Below are 20,275 nucleotides of genomic sequence, written 5' to 3' on the forward strand. Positions count from 1 at the left end.
ACATATTCAAATATCTATATAAGTTATTACCTGGCTTTACCCATAGAAGATGCTTTAAAGAATTGAGTCATTTTATCCTTGTGATTCCCTTCATAAAAACCTTTATGAAAATGCAATTTATAGAAGTAAAATTACGTGGTCTGTACTTTTTAGGAAATGTGTAAATGCTATCCATTTTGTTATTGTAAGTCAGATATGAAGAGGATGTTATTTTGTTGCTAAATAAAAACATACAGAAATGAGTATAGGTTGAAGCATGAGCCTTGAACTTTCTTCATTGTGAATGATTTTCTTTCTTAAAAATTTTTTAATTGTACTATTGCTTTTATTCAAGTATAATTAACATAACATTGTTTTCAAGTGTACAATTATAATCAACAATTCTATATATTTCTCAATGTTCATCAAGATAAATGTATTCTTTTTAAAATTTTTTTTAAGTTTATTTATATTGAGAGAGACAGAGACAGCGTAAGCAGGGGAGAGGCAGAGAGAGAGATGGGGAGAGAGAGAATCTCAAGCAGGCTCTGTACTGTCAGCACAGAGCCCAGTGCAGGGCTCAAACTCACAAAACCATGAGATCACGACCTGAGCTGAAGGGTAGAGTTGGATGCTTAACTGACTGAGCCACCCAGGGGGCCTAAAATAAATGTAATCTTAATCCCCTTTATCTATTTTACCCATCTGCCCACCCACCTGCCCTCTGACAACCACCAGTTTGTTCTCTATATTTAAAAGTTTGTTTTTTTGTCTTTGTTTGTTTCTTTGTTTTGTCTCTTAAATTCCATATATGAGTGGAATCATATGGTATTTGTCTTTCTCTAACTGATTTATTTCCCTTAGCATTATACCCTCTAGTTCTATCCATGTTGTTACAAATAGCAAGATTTCATGTTTTAATGGCTGAATAATTTCCCATTGTGTGTGTGTGTGTGTGTGTGTGTGTATGTGTGTGTGTGTCTGTGTGTGTGTGTGTGTGTATATTGTATGTATATATGTATACACACACACACACAGACACACCACATCTTTATACATTCATCAGTTGATGGACACTTGAGCTGTTTCCATATCTTGGCTATTGTAAATAATGCTATAATATATAATTCTGAATTAGAATTTTTATCATTTTTGTGTAAATACCCAGTAGTGTGATTGCTGGATCATATAGTAATTATATTTTTAATTTTTTGAGGGACCTCCATACTGTCTTCCATAGTAGCTACACTAGTTTGCATTCCTACCAATAGTACACAAGGATTCCTTTTTCTTCACACCCTTGCCAACACTTGTTTCATGTTTTCAATTTTAGCCATTCTAACAGATGTGAGGTGATATCTCATTGAGGTTTTGATTTGCATTTCCATGATGGTATGTGATGTTGAGCATCTTTTCATGTGTCTGTTGGTCATCTGTATGTCTTCTTTGAAGAAGTGTCTGTTCATGTCTTCTGCCCATTTTTTAAATTGGATTTATTTGCTTTTTAATGTTTATTTATTTTTGAGAGAGAGAAAGAGAGAGAGAGAGAGAAAGAGAGGGAGAGAAGGTGGGGGAGGGGCAGAGAGAAAGGGAACAGAGGCTCTGAAGCAGGCTCCATGCTGACAGCAGACAGCCTGATGTGGGGCTCATTGCAAACTGTGACATCATGACCTGAGCTGAAGCTGGATGCTTAACTGACTGAGCCACCCAGGCACCCCGGATTATTAGTCTTTTTTGGCTGTTGAGTTGTATAAATTCTTTATGTATTTTGGATACTAATATTTTATTAGATATGCCATATGTCATTTGCAAATGTCTTCTCGATTCAGTAGTCATCTGTTTGTTTTATATATTGTTTCCTTGCTGTGCAAAAGTTTTTATTTTGATGTAGTCCAAATAGTTTATTTTTGGTTTTGTTTCCCTTGCCTTAGAAAATATATCTAGAAAAACATTGTTGTGTCTTATGTCAGAGAAATTACTGCCTGTGCTCCCTTCTATGATTTTTATGGTTTCCTGTCTCATGTTTAGGTCCTTAAGCCATTTTGAATTGATTTTTGTGTATGGTATAAAAAAGTGACCCAGTTTCATTCTTTTGCATGTAGCAGTCCAGTTTTCCCAACACCATTTATTGAAAAGGCTATCTTTTCTCCATTGTGTATTCTTGCCTCCTTTGTCAAAGATTAATTGACCATATGAGTGTAGGTTTATTTCTGGGCTCTCTATCCTGTTCCATTGATGTATGTGTCTATTTGGGGCCAGTACCAAACAATTTTGATTATCACAGCTTTGTAGTTTATCTTGAAATCTAGGATTAAGATAGCTCCAGTTTTGTTCTTCTTTTTCAAGATTGCTTTGGCTATTCACAGTCTTTTGTTCCATACAAATACCAGGATTATTCTATTTCTGTTAAAATTGTTGTTGGTAGTTTGATAGAGATTGCATTAAATCTGTGATTTGCTTTGGGTTGTATGGACATTTTAACAATATTGGTTCTTCCAATCCATGAGCATGGAATATCTTTCCATTTGTTTGTGTCACTTTTAATTTCTTTCATCAAGGTTTTATAACTTTCAGAGTGCAGATCTTTCACCCCCTTAGTTATGTCTATTCCTAGGTATTTCCGCCTCCCCCGCCCGGTGCACTTGTAATGGGATTATTTCCTTAATTTCTCTTTCTGATACTTCATTATCAGTTCATAGAAATGCAATGGATCTCTGTGTATTGACTTTGCATCCTCAACCTACTGAATGCATTTATCAGTTCTAGTAGTTTTTTTGATGGAATCCTTAGTATTTTCCATATATAGTATCAAGTCACCTGCAAACAGTGAAAGTTTTATTTCTCCCTTACCTTTTTGGATGCCTTCTATTTATTTTTGTTGTCTAATTGCTGTGGCTAGGATTTCTAGTACTGTGTTGACTAAAAGTGGTGAAAGAGGACATCCTTGTCTTTTTCCTGATCTTAGAGGGCAAGCTTTCTGTCACCATTGAGTATGATGTTGCCTGTGGGTTTTTCATTCATGGCCTTTATCATGTGCAGGTATGCACCCTCTAAACCTACTTGTTCAGGATTTTTATTATGAATGGATGTACTTTGTCAAATGTTTTTTTCTATATCTATTGAAATGATCATATGGTTTTTATCTTTTATCTTGTTAATATGATATATCATATCGATTTATGAATTTTAAAGGGTGCTTCCATCACAGGTATAAATCCCACTTGATAGTGACAAATGATTTTTTAAATATATTGTTAGATTTGCTTTGCTGATACTGAGGATTTTTTTCATTTATGCTCATCAGAGATATTGTCCTGTAGTTTTATTTTTTTGTAGTGTCTTTGGTTTTAGTATCAGGGTGATGCTAGCCTCATAGAATAAATTTTGGAGGTTTTCCTTTCTCTTCTATTTTTTGGAACAGTTTGAGAAGAATAAGTATCAACTCTTCTTTAAATGTTTGGTAGAATTCACCTGTGAAGCCATCTGGTCCTAGAATTTTGGGAGTTTTTTGATTACTGGTTCAATTTCATTGGGAGTAATCAGTTAATTCAAATTTCTATTTACTCCTGATTCTATTTTAGAAAATTATATGTTTCTAGGGATTTATTCATTTTTCTAGGTTGTCTAATTTGTTGCATATAACTTTCCATAGTATTCTTTTTTTATTCTGAGGTTTTGATTATTATTTTTCTTCCCTCATTTCTGATCTTGAGTCTTTTGTTTCAATGAGTCTGGCTAAGGGTTTTTCAATTTTGTTGATCTTTTCAAAAAAACCAGCTTCAGGTTTTATTGATCTGTTCTATTGTGTTTGTTTTTTAAGTCTGTATTTTATTTATATCTGTTCTAATCTTTATTTCCTTCCCTTTACTGGTTTTGGGCTTTGTTTGTTCTCCTATATATATGTAAAGTTAGGTTGTTTTAGATTTTTCTTGCTTGAATGAATTTTTTCTAATGTACTTTAGAAATTTTTTTTTCAACGTTTATTTATTTTTTGGACAGAGAGAAGACAGAGCATGAACGGGGGAGGGGCAGAGAGAGAGGGAGACACAGAATCGGAAACAGGCTCCAGGCTCTGAGCCATCAGCCCAGAGCCCGACGCGGGGCTCGAACTCCCTGACCGCGAGATCCTGACCTGGCTGAAGTCGGACGCTTAACCGACTGCGCCACCCAGGCGCCCCTAGAAATTTTTATCAAAAGTTTAAGACTCTCTGTTTTTTCATGTATTTACTTAGTTTAAGGACAATGAAGTATAGTTATTATCTTTTTTTTTTAAGTTCATTTATTTTGATAGAGAGAGAAAAAGTGAGCGGGTGAGGATAGAGTGAGGGAGAGAGAGAATTCAAAGCAGGCTGTGTGCTGTCAGCACAGAGCCTGATGTGGGGCTTGAACTTACGAACCATGAGATCTGACCTGAGCCGAAACCAAGAGTTGGATGCTTAGCCGACTGAGCCACCCAGGCGACCTAGGGTAGTTATTCTTCAGAAAGAAACATCCATACATATATTTATTTCATGACATATTTATATTTTTTAATTCATTAACAGTTAAGAGGACATATACATATACATTGTATAAATATATATATTTAACATATATAAATATATTTAATTGCATATATTTAAGTCATCAACACTAACATTAACAATTGTGAAAGACTTGTTAGAAGGAAATTTACCTTTATGTTTATCACATATTAAATTACATTCAGTGCTCAACATATTTTTTTAATTATAAGAATTCTTATTGCCTATGATGGTTATTCATATAAGGCCAAAGCAATGTATTACAAAGCCTCATTTAAGATAATATCAAATATTTAGAGTTTTGGAGTGGTTTGAGGGAGAGAGAACCCTACTTAGGATGCATTTTGAACAATGGCAATGAATATATGCAATAGAAAGTATTAAAAAGTTTATTAAATATTGGTAATAGGGGTTCTTTGGAAATGATGACAATTAATTAAAAACAGTTTTTCATAGATTTATACATGCATTCCAAATTACTGATCTCATATTGAATGTGGTCAAATCAGTACCTAATAAATCACAAATCTGTCTACATAAGGAAGATTTTGTGTGTGGGGGGGGGAGTAGAAATAAACAAAATATTTACTCAGAAGAAATTTTGAAGTAAAACTCTCCATGCCCCATCTTTTATTTTTATCTTATGATTCAGAATTAGAGAAGATAATTAAATTATTCATGAGTCTATGGGAGGTTATCCATTAATACCTATCTGTAATTAGTAGGGCCATATCTCAGTGCTTGGGACATTTAAGGCCTCAACAGTATTAACTGAAAAAAAAAAAAGAAAAGAAACAGTATTGGTTGAAACCAACAAAGATAATTGGACATGTCTTCTCTTCTTACTCCCCCAGAAGAACACTCCTTAAGACAAAAGATAATTAAGGCCTAATCTGTAGCAAAAATGCTACAGTTTAATAAAGGATAAAAAGAAGTAATTTACTAATTCAGAAGAATCTTGAAATCATCTCAACTCCATTTATTTAAATTTTGAAATGCAAAGTTTTACCTCAAACTATGTGTGTTTGTTTTTGTGTATATTTGGTGTGTGTGTGTCTCTGTGTATTAATTTCTCACCTGGAGATTTTTTAAATTAAATCTTTGTGTTATTGTTTCAAAGCCATTTAAAAATCAGCATAAAAACTAGGTATTTTATGGATTGATGAACAACTCTTTAAAAATAGTTTTCAAAAAGTACTTAATATAAATTAATATTAATAGAAAGTTTTTCCTCTTAATGAAATGTATCATTGATCTGTAATCTGTAGCATTTTCAAAAAAGGATAATTGTCAGGCATCAGAATTTTCACAGAGAGAAATGTTTCTCTTAACATTCAGCACCTACTTTATATAGTGACAAAGTATTTCTCCAAGTTTAACTTCAATTTCTTTAATACTTTACTGATTATTTACTGATTAACTGATTCTTAGAAAGCCACCTTAAAAACTGAGAAAAATTTTGTCAATCAATTAAATTAGTCAATTTAATTTAAAAAACTTATTACATATAAATTCTATTATTAACCAAATCTAGGATGCTCTATATACTGTAACAAAACATTTTATATACAACTAAGGAAAAAATCTTCAAGTAAAACACAAATGCATCGTGATTTCAGAAATATGATTTTTAATATTTATGTATTTATTTTGACAGAGAGAGGCTGAGCAGGGGAGAGGCAGAAAGAAAGGGAGAGAGACAGGATTCCAAGCAGTCTCTATCCTAGTGCTGAGTCTGATACGAGGCTCCATGCCATGACACTGGGATCATGGCCTGAGTCGAAATCAAGAGTCCTATGCTTAACCAATTGAGCCACCCAGGTGCCCCGTGATTTCAGAAATATTAAAATAAGCTAAAGTAATTGTCATTTAAATGATGACATAAAACATTTGATGTATATATTTATATAAATATATGTAAAAGTGTGAATATATTAATTTGTAAACATACATGTTGATATGTTAATATACTAATTGATATAAATGTATAAACATAATAGAAGCCATAAATTAAACAATAGAAAACAGTATATGCCCACATGACCCAGAATTACAGGGATAGTATATAGTTAAATCAAATTCAATAATAAAAACTTTCTAAACTTAAATTTCATACTTCAATACTGTAGGAAAAAGTACATGGTTCATACACTGCACCATTCTTGAATTTTCTTCCTTTCCTTTCATTTCCTTTCGTTTCCTCTCCTTTCCTCTCCTTTCCTCTCCTTTCCTCTCCTTTCCTTTCCTTTCCTTTCCTTTCCTTTCCTTTCCTTTCCTTTCCTTTCCTTTCCTTTCGGGGTAGGGGCAATCAAGCTTCCCATCTAAGCCATTGCTACTTTTGGGTTTTTCTTTACAGCACTCCTTGTAAACTGATTTTACAGCCCCATCTAAAACATCTTTTGCCCTTTGCTCTTGAGTCACCTAACAAAACCTCCAAAACTGAAGAACTTCGTTATCTGGTAGTTACAGAAACTTATTGGAACAAAGGTGGTTTTTACCTCGGAGGTAAATGGCAAAACAGTCTAAGAAGGTTAATATGCTGTTTCTCAAGGTGTGTACCTTGTTAGTTGAACGTGTGTGTGTGTGTGTGTGTGTGCGCGTGTGTGTCACAAATGTAGGTATGGTCCTTAAGGTTTGTATGTGTTTATATTTCATGGCAATATATTTCTTTCTGACTGAAACTTAAAATGATATGTGCTGTCAAAATTATTTTGATGTCGTTACCTCAGATACAATGCCTAAGGGAACTAAACACTTAACTATGTACAGTCAATTTGCTTAAAGTTACAACTTAATGAGCCTCTCTAAGGAATATTTCCTTTAAAGACTTTTTAATAAATGAAACCAGTCAGGAGGAAGTAACATTTAAAATTAATCAGAAATTCTGTCTAACCATTAAATCATTTTGAAAGACTCTCCTAACACCCATAACACTACATATTAGCTATTGCAATAAAGGTTTTTACAAGTACTAGGGGATTACAAAGAAGAGTCTGCTTAACTGCCTAGGAGACAGCAGAAGTCTTCTTAGAAAAGATAATATTCCAAATAAGAGCAAATAGTTTGTCTTATCAGACATTTATTCTTTGGATTAAAGCTATGTTTGAGTTCTATTGGGGAGCTAAATAGCACCTGAAAATAGGGTGGGATTTTTTTTCATTCTTACTTTAAAAGTAATCTCACAGACTTTTAAACAGTTATATAAAATCAATGGAAAATAGTCCTCCGATTCACAGTAAAGGCTTATTTATAAAAATGAAGAACGAACTATGCATTTGTTTCAAAATATTTATTCTGTATTGTAGGTCGTTCTTTAGTGCTTCCAAATTTCTTAGGCAGAAGTAGGGACCAATGTGAACTAACAGTCAGTGACTAGTAGTCACAAGTCAGTGTCTCTTTGTTGAGTTCTAGTCTGTTTCCACTGATCTGGATTATAACAATCAGTTGAAATCCTCAAACCTCATATTGCGATAATTAATAAAATGTGGAAATGTCTTAGTCTTTGCTTTCAGCTAGTGAACATCTTCATCGGATACAGAGAAAAACAGTCCCTTGATCACTTCTAAATCATATTTATAAGAATACTTTTGTTCCATATCATTTTATCAGGCAATGTGTTATCTCCTTTGTGGGATGTGACAAAAATTTAACTTGCAATAATTATTTTATATCAGGGTTTAATAAAATCTCCCTGAAAAACTTGCTACTACCTACTGCTTCCTGACTTCTGCCTCATTTTGCCTGCAATTTTCATTTTTTCTTCCTTGTTTTCTCCTTTATCTTTGAGCCAAACACTTTCCATTTGTGGAAGTCAGTGAACCCAGGTGAAGGAGAAGGAGGATTCCCACTTCTGGAGAATAAATCCAGTGGCGTGGGCTTTATCAATAAAAAATGTATTTTAAAAACAGAAATCAGTGGGGCGCCTGTGTGGTTCAGTTGGTCAAGTAGCCAACTCTGATTTCCACTCAGGACATGATCTCACAGTTTGGTTCGTTAGATCGAGTCCCACATCAGGTTCTGTGTTGACAGCTGAGAGCCTGTTTGGATTCTTCCTCTACCTCTCTTTCTGCCCCTCCTCTGCTTGTGCTCTCTTTCTCTCTCAAAAATAAACTAATTAAAACTTTTTTTTTCTTAACATTTTAATTTATTTTTGAGAGACAGAGTACAAGTAGGGAAGGGGCAGAGAGAGTGGGAGACACAGAATCTGAAACAAGCTCTGAGCTATCAGCTCAGAGCCGGAGGCAGGGCTCCAACCCACCGACCATGAGACCATGACCTGAGCTGAAGTCAGATGTTTAATTGACTGAGCCAAATAAATAAACTTTTAAAAAATTTAGCATGCATTTATGCTTATACACATACTAGTGTGGAATAACACTTCAGTAACAATGAATAATTCTAGAACAAAGGTCTTGATTTGTGAATACCATTTTCCAATAGAAATGTCTAGGGCTCTTTGGAAAAATGACCTTCTTCTGAACTGGGATGGGGATACTTTACTCCAGAGAGTAACGAAATCTTCAAAAACAAGATGGGAAAATGTCAAGAGGGAAAAGGCATAAACTCCATTTCCCTCATAAGCAAGTAGGTTCTCCATCAAAAATCATGACAAACTGTGAACACAATGCAAAACAGATTAACCAAATATTTAAAAGGCAGTTTTTATTTTTTTTTAATTTTTTTTAACGTTTATTTATTTTTGAGACAGAGAGAGACAGAGCATGAGCAGAGGAGGGTCAGAGAGAGGGAGACACAGAATCTGAAACAGGCTCCCGGCTCTGAGCTGTCAGCACAGAGCCTGACGCGGGGCTCGAACTCACGGACCGCGAGATCATGACCTGAGCCGAAGTCGGACGCCAACCGACTGAGCCACCCAGATGCCCCTAAAAGGCAGTTTTTAAAGACATTTGGCATTGAAAAAGGGCAATGGTGCAGGGTAAATCTTCCTTTTTTTTTTTTCTTTTTTTCTTTTAACAGCTTCTAACCTGAGGAAAAGACATGGTCGGCTCTGTGTGGGGAAGCTAAAACTCCCCCACCCCCCAAATCTATGAAATTCTTAAAAAAAAAAATCAGAAACCGCTTGTGTGTGCACAAGCAGGGGAGAGGCAGAGAGAGAATCCCAAGCACGCTCTTCACTGCCAGCATGGAGCCTGACTGAGGGTTCAGTCTTATGAACCTTGAGAACACAACCAGAGCCAAAATCAAGAATTGGACACTTAACAGACTGAGCCACCCAGGTGCTCCTATAAAATCCTAATTAAAAAAAAAAAGAAGAAGAAGAAAAAGAGGCTATAAATTGGGGCAATTACAGCTACTGCTCACATATGCACCCACGCCCTCTCTCAAAAACCAAAATTCTACCCATATTGTATGCTACTTGTATTTACTTTTACTTATCATTTATTACACCTTTCTTGGCTATAGAGTTGAATGAATTCTTCAATGAGTTGAAAAATACATGATGTTCCATCCTATGGAATATTACTTTAAGTTATCAAATATTATTGAACATTTAGGTTTTATTTTTCAATACTATTAGTAATATATCAATATATATATATTTAAATATTTGTGATTACTCGACAGGTTGTGATATTCAGGTTGTGATCTTGCAATTTGTAGGATCAAACCTCACATCCAGCTCTGTGCTATCATCATGGAGCCTGCATGGGAGTATACCTCTCCCTCTCTCTCTGCCCCTCCTGGCACGCTCTCTCTCTTTCTCTCAAAATAATAAAAAAATGAATAAAAAATACACAAAAATAATGTATCAGTATCTTTTCTGTAAGTACTTATTTTTTATCCAGTTATTTTTCTGAATATTATTTTCTATAATACTTTATTTTAAAAATTTCTCCCAGTTTACATTTTGGAATTAATCCTTTAAATTATTATCTTTTTCGGGCACCTGGGTGGCTCAGTCAGTTAAGTGTCTGACTTCAGGTCAGGTCATGATCTCACAGTTCATGGGTTTGAGCCCCACATCAGGCTCTGTGCTGACAGCTCAGAGCCTTGAGCCTGCTTCAGATTCTGTGTCTCTCTCCTTCTGCCCCTCCCCAGCTCACATTCTCTCTCTCTCTCTCAAAAATAAACATTTAAAAAAATAAAAATAATAAAATAAATAAATAATTATCTTTTTAAGATTTTAAGACCATTTTTAGAGCAATTCTAGATTCACATAAAAATTGGGACATGGGGTGCAGGGTGGCTCTGTCGGCTAAGCATCCGACTTCAGCTCAGGTCATAATCTTATGGTTCATGAGTTTGAGCCCTGCATTGGGCTTTGTCCTCCCAATGTAGAACCCACTTTGTATCTTCTATCTCCCTCTCTCTCTTTCCCTCCCCTGCTCGTTTTCATTTTCTCTGTATCAAACATAAAGAAATATTAGTTCTGTTTTTTTTTTAATTGCAGGGAAAATACAGAGATTTCCCATGTACATCCTGAGTCTATAGTGCATACCCTCTCATCTTATCAACATCCACCACTTGAGTTGTATGCTTGTTGCAACTGAACCTACAGTGACATATCATTATCACCCAAAACCCATAGTTTACATTATGGTTCAGCTTTCATGTTGTACAGTGTATGGGTTTGGACATATATAAGGACATATATCCATCATTAATGTATCCTAGGTTTTCACTGTTCTAAAAATCCTCTCTCCAACTAGTCATCTTTCCCCTACCCCAACCCCTAGCAACCACTGACCCTTTTACTATCTTGATAGTTTTGCCTTTTCCAAGATATCCTATAGTTGGAATCCTATAATAAATAGCCTTTTCAGATTGGCTTCTTTCATTTAGAAATATGCATTTAAGTTCCTCCATGTCCTTTGTGGCTCTTTCCCCTGTCCCCACCCCACAACTAAATAATATAACATTATTTATGCATTCACCTACTGAAGGTATGGTCTTCCATAGCTAGAGTATTCCCACTAGCAATGAATGAGAGTTCTTGTTTCTCCACATCCTTCTCAGGGTTTGGTGTTTTCAGTGTTTTGGATCTTGGTCTTTCTAATAGGTGAGTGGCAGTGTCTCATTGTTTTAAATTTCATTTCTTGGTTGATATAGTATGCAAAGCATCTTATGTTTATTTGCCATCTGTATATCTTTGGTGAGGTGTCAATTAAGGTTTCTGGTTCATTTTTTAATTAAGTTGTTTCTTCAGAGTTTGAGTTCTTTGAATATTTTAGTTAACAGTCATTTATTAGATGTGTCTTTTGCAATTATTTTTCCCAGTCTGTCACTTGTTTTCGCATTCTGTTGACATTATCTTTCACAGACCAGAAGTTTTTAATTTTAATGAAGTTTAGCTTATCAATTATTTATTTCATGGACCATACCTTTGGTGTGGTATCTGAAAAGGTACCACAATATCCAAGGTTATGTGGGTTTTCTCTTATGTTATTTTTTAGGAGTTTCATAGGTTTTTATTTTAAATTTAGACCTATGATCCAATATGAGTTAATTTTTAAGGGTATAAGATCTCTTTTCTAGATATTTCTTTTTTTTTTTTTTTTGCATGTGAATATCTAGTTGTTCCAGCAACATTTGTTGAAAGGACTACTTTGATCCATTGTGTTGCCTTTGCTCAAAGATTAGCTAAATTTATTTATGGGGATCTATATCTGGGCTTTATTGATTCCATAAATTATTTATTCTTTTTCCAATAACATGATGTCTAGATTACTGTAGATTTATAGTTTTAAAGTTGGATAGTGTCAGTCTTTGAATTTCTTCAGTACTTTGTTAGCCTCTGGGTCTTTTGGCTCTCCGTATAATCTTTAGAATCAGTTTGTCAATATCCATAAAATAACTAGCTGGTATTTTGATTGGAAGTGCATTGAACCATACATCAAGTTGGGTAGAACTGATGTCTTGACAATATTGAGTCTATCCATGAATATCAAATATTTCTCCATTTAGTTCTTTGATTTCATTCATTAGAGTTTTATAGTTTTTCTTATATAGATCTTACACATATTTTATTTGATTTATACCTGAGTATTTTATGTTTTGGGGTGCTAATGTAGATGTTGTGTTTTTAATTTAAAATTCCATTTGTTTGTTGCTGGTATATAGGAAAGCAATCAACTTTTGTATGTTAACATCATATAGTTGACCTTTGTGTTTGTGCAACCAAGGATTTGGGGACACTGACCCCCATGTAGTTGAATATTCATGTATAACTTTTGACTTCCCCAAAACTTTAATAGCGTTTTATTGATGAGAAACATTACCAATAACATATGTAGTCAATACATTTTTTTATGTTATGTGTTTTATAGTGTAATGTTGGAATAAAGTAATCCAGAGAAAAGAAAATCTTATTTAAAAAATTATAAGGAAGAGAAAATATGTTTATAGTACTGTACTGTATTTAATGAAAACAATTCACAAATAAGTGTACTGGTGTAGTTCAAACCCATGTTGCTCAAGATGTATTCTGAAAAATTGCTATAATCATTTATTAGTTCCAGGAATTTTTTGTTGATCCTTTCAGATTTTATACATAGACACCCTGTCATCTACTAAAACATAACAAAACTGTTTACTTTTTCCTTTCCAATCTTTATAGTTTTTATTTCCTTTTCTTGTCTTACTGTGTTAGCTAGGATTTTCAATATAATACTAAATAGGGGTGATTAGAGGAGAGACATCCTTGCCTTGTACTAGGTCTTAGTGAAAAAGTTTCACAATTCTATTAAGTATGATGTTAGCTATAGCTTTTTTTTTTGGGGGGGGGGTTATATTATCAAGTTGCCGAAGTTCCCCTCTATTCCTAGTTAACTGAGAGTTTTCATCATGAATGAGTATAAATTTTGTCAAATTCTTTTTCTGTATCTATTGATATAGTCATATAGGTATTTTTTATTTTCCTTTTGTAGCCTGATAATGTAATGGATTATGTTGAATGACTTTGGAATATTGAACCAGTCTTGTATATCTGGGATATATCCCACATGGTCATGGTGTTTAATTTCTTGTTTGTTTGTTTGTTTTGCATCCATATTCATGACAGATATTGATCTATAGTTTTGTTTTCTGGTAATGTCTTTATCTTTTTTTAGTATTAGGGAAATGACCTCATAGAATGAATTAGGAAGTATTTCCTCTGCTTCTGTCCTCTGAAAGAGGTAGTAGAGAATTGGTATAATTTCTAAAACGTTTGTAGAATTCATCAGTGAACACCTCTGAGTCTGGTTCTTTCTGTTTTATAAGGTTATTAATTATTGGGTCAATTTATTTAATTGACATATCCTTATTCATACCGTTGACTTATCCTTGTGTGCATTTTGGGAAACTGTATCTTTCAAGAAACCCATCCATTTCATCTAGGTTATCAAATTTGTTTCTCTTTTTTTTTTTTTTTTGAGTTTACTTATTTATTTTGAGAGAGAGACAGAGTGTGCACAGGATGGGTAGAGACACGAGAGAGAATCCCAAGCTGGCTCTGCACTGTCAGCATAGAGCCCAATATGGGGCTCAAACTCATGAACCATGAGATCATGAACTGAGCTGAAATCAAGAGTCAGTTGCTGAACTGACTAAGCCACCCAGGCTCCCCGTCCTTATTATTCTTTTAATGTTAATGCAACTATAGTGATAGCCCCTTGTTCATATCTTATATTAGTAATTTATGTGCTTTTTTCCCTCTGTCTTCATTAGTCAAGCAAAGGGCTTATAAGTTTTATCATTTATATGATTTCATTGATTTCATCTATTGATTTCTTGTTTTCAATTTGTTTTCTTATTCTTATTTCTTTCCTACTGCTTACTTTGGATTTATTTTGCTCTTTTTCTTAGGTTATCAATTTTTACATATTTCTTCTTTTCTAATATATGCATTCAGTACAATTACCCTCTAACCACTGCTGGATACCATGAATTTTGATAACTTGTGTGTTCATTTTCATTTAGTTAAAAATATTTTTAAATTTCTTTTCAGGTTTCTTTTGAAATACACTTAGATGTTTTTAGAAGTATTTAGAAGTGTATTTAGTCTTCATATATTTTGGGATTATTTAGTTATCATTTTGTTATTGATTTCTAGTTTAATTCTGTTGTGGTCTGAGGTTGAGAAGAATGTGTATTTTGCTGCTGTTGGATGAAATAGTCTATAGATGTTAATGGTATCCAGTGATAGGTGTTGTCCAGTTGAACTATATCCTTCAAAATTTTTGCCTACTGAATCTGTCCATTTCTGATAGAGGGGTGTTGAAGTCGCCAACTATGAGATCTGATTCATTTTTGTTTTTCTCTTCTCAGTTATATTAGCTTTCACTTCACATAGTTTGTAGTTTTGTTGTAAGGTGCATATGCATTAAATACTGTTATATCTTCCTGGAGAATCAATTCGTTTATCATTTTATAATGCCCTTCTTTATTCCTGATAATTTTCTTTGCTTTGAAGTCTGTTCTGTCTGAAACTAATATAGCTACACTAATTTTGTCTTGATTAGTGTTAGCATGGTATATCTTCTTTTACTATTAACTTATGTGCTTATATTTAAAGTGGGTTTCTTGTAAACAAAACACAGTTGGGTCTTGTTTATTGATTCAGTCTGGCAATCTATATTTTACTTGGTACATTAAGACAATTGATATTCAAAGTGAGTATTGATATAGTTGGAATAATAGTTATCATATTTGTTACCACTTTCTATTTGTTTCCCTTTTTATGTTCCTTTTTTTTGTCTTCCATTCTTTTTCTGCCTTTTGTGGTTTTAATTTAGCATATTATGATTTTTCTCTCCTTTCTTATAATAATTATGCTTTCTTATTGTAAATTTCTTTTAGTGGTTGCCCTAGAGTTTGCAATACACATTTATAGCTAATCCAAATCCACTTTCATATAACACTATACCATTTCAGGGTAGTTTTACTGCTTTGTAAAGAAAATAATACTAATTCCTCTCTCCTCATACCATTGCTGTCATTTATTTTACTTATATATTTGTATTTACTTACATAATCAAATATATTTGAGTTCAAATCAACTGTTCAAATTTGCTGAAGAAATACCCCTATCATTAGCAAAAATAAGCTATTGAACAAAAACCTGTTAGAATGGTGGCCATGGAAGCTGAAATCCACTAAAGACTGTAAAAACTTCCCTGCCAAATCAACTGGCCCTGAAAATGGAGGGTGCTTGAGGGTAGGGCCCATAGCCAGCTACTGCTGACAGTCAGTGACACACAAGAGGGATAACAGTGGGTGGGCCCCCCATGTCTTCCAACCCCCACACATGGACAGTAAACTGTGGGTAAGAGGGCTGTTGTGGTGAGCTTTGAAACCTAGGGAGTGGGTGGGCCTGTACAGGCCTGCTTCAGGTGTAAATCTTGGTCAGAGTAGCAAATATTCAAATGAGAACTTTGAAGACCAAAGTAGAAAAGGGTTCTATATACATAAGTTAAATATGTGTGCATCCATAAACAAAGACATTGTTAGTATTATTACCTTGAGCAAATTGATATCTGTTAAATCAGTTAAGAATACAAATCAAAGGTTTTATTTTACCTTCACTTGTTTTTTCTTTTACATTCTTCCTTCATGTAGACTCAGGTCTCTGGCCTATATTATTTCCCTTATTTCTACAGAATTTAACATTTCTTGCAAGCCAAGTCTACTAGCAACAAATTACCTCAATTTTGGTGGTCTGAGAAAATCTTTATTTCTCTTTAACTCTTGCAGGATAACTTTTCTGGGTACAGAATTTTGGATTGGTAGGCATTTTTCTCTCAATAATTTAAATATTTAACTCCACTCTCTTGTTGCCTGTGTTTCTGAGGAGAAATCAGGTGTAATTGCTATCTTTATTCCTCTATTGGTAAGTTGTTTTGTCCTTTGACTTCTTTCAGGATTGTTTTTTATCTTTGATTTCTGATTTTCTGTAGTTTGAAAATCCTATGCCAGATGTCTTTTTTTTTTTTCCATTTATCCTGCTCAGTGTTTATACTTCATGGATTTTTGATTGGGTGCCTGACATTAATTTGGCAAAATCCTCAGCATTATTGTTTGAAATACTCCTTTTCCTTTCTTCTTTTGATAGTTGCATTATGTATATGTCATACCTTTTACAGTTATCCCACAGTCCTTGGATATTTTTTTTGTCTTTGTTCTCCTTGCTTTTCAGGTGTTTAGGATTCTGTTGATATGTATCCTGTGGCTCAGAGATTCTTTCCTCAGCTGTGTCCAATCTACTAATGCCCTTCAAAGAATGCCTTCTTTATTTCTGTTAGTGTTTTTCATTTCTAGCAATACTTACTAGCTCTGCCATAGTATTTCCATCTCTTTGCTATATTGCCCATTTGTCGACTTTATCCATTACAGACTTTATCATAATAATCATAGTTGTTTTAAACCACAAATCTGATAATTCTAATATCCCTGCTATATCTGGTACTGATGTTTTCTTTATCCCTCCCAGTTGTTGGGGTTTTGTTTTGTTTTATTTTATTTGCCTTTTGGATATGCCATACAATCTTTTCTTGACAGCTGGACATTATGTATTAGGCAAAAGGAACTGTTGAAAATAAGCATTTAGTAATCAGGTGGTAAGGTGTGAGTGGAGGGGAAGCTTCCTCTACTACTATGATTAGGCCTCAGTCTTTCAGTGTGTCTATGCCTCTGGGCTGTGAACTTCATAAATTTCTCAGTTCTTTTCCTCATCTCTCTTTAGATGAGACAGGATAGCTAGAATGGAGTGGAGTTGGGTATTTTCCTTCTCCTAACTGGAAGACTAGGGCCAGATGGAGTTGTTAATTCCCTTCCCCCAGGCCAGCAGGTTAGGCTCTTGTTAAATTAGTTCCCCCCTATGGCAGGCCTTGTTGAGAAGGAAAGCATGTTCTAGCATATTTCAAGATGGTTCTTCCCCCCCTCTCCCTGGTGGAAGCACATGGGGATTTTCTTTCAATATTTACATGAGAACCTGGTTGAGCTACTGAAGGTAAATCTCACAGTATTATGGGGGCTTCCCTGTTAATGGTTCCCCTTGGATTTTTTAACACAGATTTGTTTACATTGGACCTTCAGCAATTTGTCATTTATTTTTCAGGCTTTCTACTCTTACACTGGGTCCTGTGATGATTTCTCCTTGTGAGTCGCTGCTCTGGTAAGCCATGAGGAATCCTCCTGTCTGTCTCTTCCATTTGGGTGCAGTGGTTTTACCTGTGTCTTCCATCTTTTATGGATCCAAGAAGCGTTGTTGATTGTTCAGTCTGTTTAGCTTTTTATTTATTATGAGAAAAGAATGGCAACTTCCAAGCTCCTTACCAGAAACTGGAAAACTAAAATATGTTTTATCATAAAAATGGTATTCTACCTATAATAAAAAGCTAATGTGATTATCCAGAATTAGTGCACCTTATTTATAAATCAGAAAATACCAAAACAGTAACATCTCCTTAGATGATACAGCTTATTTCTATAATTAAGTGCCCTTGTGAGTTGCCAGCTCTAGTGGTTTGCTTCTTTATTCAGACACAGATTTATTCTGAAGTCCTTAAGTAGCACGTAATTTAAGTTGGTAACTGTATATACTGTGGTATGTCCCTGTGGAGCTGGGACTCATTTCAATTTAAGATCTGCAAAGCGATGTCAAGTGTTTTGTGCCAGACTCAGGCTAGCAATAACGAATGGAATGGCTAGACCAGCTTTGGGGTTCTTAAGATTGCAATACACCCTCAGCAATAACTGTAAGGAAACTTTTGAAAAACAAACAAAAGAAGGTTTAATTATTCACTGGTTCTGGAATGCACATGACCTACCTGGGGCCACCCAGTAAGATCTCTGCTAGAAAAAAGGAGTGTGGCCTGGTTTTCTGATTTTATTGGGGTGAAAGGTGAGGGCATAGGGTTTTGCAGACTCACTTTTTTATTGGCGAATTTGAAACATAAGAATGGGAATTTAAAGTTTGGAAAGAGAAACAGGTGGTTCAAATGATCAGTTATGGAAATCAACCAAGACTGCTGAATCAAAGGAATGGTGTGGGGGGCTGGGTGCTGGTGGGATGGGGTCTTTATCTCATCCTGTGGCTATGGCTGGCAATATAGTTATTTGAGATAGCTGTCTTTTGAAGTTAGTGCTTCAGTAATCAAAACATCAGTCAGGCACTTGCATTACAAGAAAGAAAAAACAACTTTCAAGGCTTATGTTATATCAAGATTTTCACAATTAGCTATATGTTTTGAGATGTAATACCCATGTATTATTCTTACACACTTTGGCACATGCACATGGGAAAACTGAGAAAAATTGGACATACGGCTTCAGTGACTGCTTTTCACTTGTATGTTGATGTGAGAATGCTACATAGAGATTAGTTCTGCACAATCTCAAGACTTGACATGTTTTTAGCAACCCTCAGGGACTACAAATTAGAGTAGAATAATAACTGGTTTCTCTATCCTAACACAAAAGCATTAAAATACTATAAAAGCCTTTTGCAAATACTATAAAAGCCTTTTGCAAATACTATAAAAGCCTTTCATTGGAAAAATCAACTTACCTACAACTAACCTTAAGTTAGAATGTTTTTTTAAAATGTTTACTTATTTTCAGAGTGAAGGAGAGAGAGAGCACTAGCAGAGGAGGGCAGAGAGAAAGGGTGAGAGAATCCCAAGCAGGGTCTGTCCTGTCAGTGTGGAGCCCAAAGAGAAGCTCGATCCCACAAACCATGAGAAATCAAGTCAGTCGCTTAATTAAGCCATCTAGATGCCCTTAGAATGAACTTGTGTGTGTGTGTGATAAGCTTTTATATTTGTTAAGAGAATTAAAACTCTAGAATGTGGGCATCAGAAATACAGGAAGGGAAGGTCTTAATTGGTCCACCTCTTATGCTGATTCAGGTTTTCTCTAAAACCTCCAGACTGCTTGAGTATCTCCGGTGACTGTGAATCCCCAGTCTCGCTAACCAGTTATTTTCAATTTTTAGGCAGCTCTGATTTCGTAGATAGGGTTTCATCATATTGAAATATGAATTTAGTACCCATAACTTCCAACTGCCCCTCTAAATAGAACAGTCTCATGCCCTACAGGGTCTCCTAATATAGGGTAAAAGTCCATGAGCATTTAAAATTATTTTCATATTTTTTCTATGAACCTCTTTGTAGATTACTATGCCTTCAAAACCTTTATGCTCTTCTCCAAGAAAAGGAGTCCCTACGTGTGATTGTCCTAAAATGTGATCATCCTTAAAAAGACATAGGAAAGTACAAATTTATAGGGGTAGTTTTCTTTTTTTAAATTTCTGATCATTGTACCTTGTGAAAGTTGATCTTCCTTCGTAGGCCTCATTTTCATAGGGCATAATATGGGGGTGATAATGGTAGTACATCCAACTATGAGTTTGAATTGAGACCAGGATCATACCTATCTTATAGTGTTTATCACAGTTATGTATGATTTAAATAATCAAAGCCATTACAGTCACATTATAGGAGACTTAAATGTTCACTGTTATTCATTAAGTAAATATTTATCAAGTACTTTCATAAGTGCTTTCTGTGTAGTAAGGATTCCACAGTGATCAGAATAAATTCTCTTAACATAGATTACATTCTAGTAGACTTATATTCAGCAATTCTCAAGTATGTATAGAGATTAGAATGTATCTTGGCATATAGAAATATTTTCTCATTTTGTCTGTGTTTAATTTTTCTGGACCTGAATGCAGTAGTGTGTGTGTGTGTGTGTGTGTGTGTGTGTGTGTGTGTGTGTATGTATGTATGAGAGATAAATATATGTGCTATCAAGGCCATTGTCCTAATATT

The sequence above is a fragment of the Felis catus genome, chromosome D1, assembly GCF_018350175.1.
Source record: "Felis catus isolate Fca126 chromosome D1, F.catus_Fca126_mat1.0, whole genome shotgun sequence".
NCBI classification, from domain to species: Eukaryota; Metazoa; Chordata; class Mammalia; order Carnivora; family Felidae; genus Felis; species Felis catus.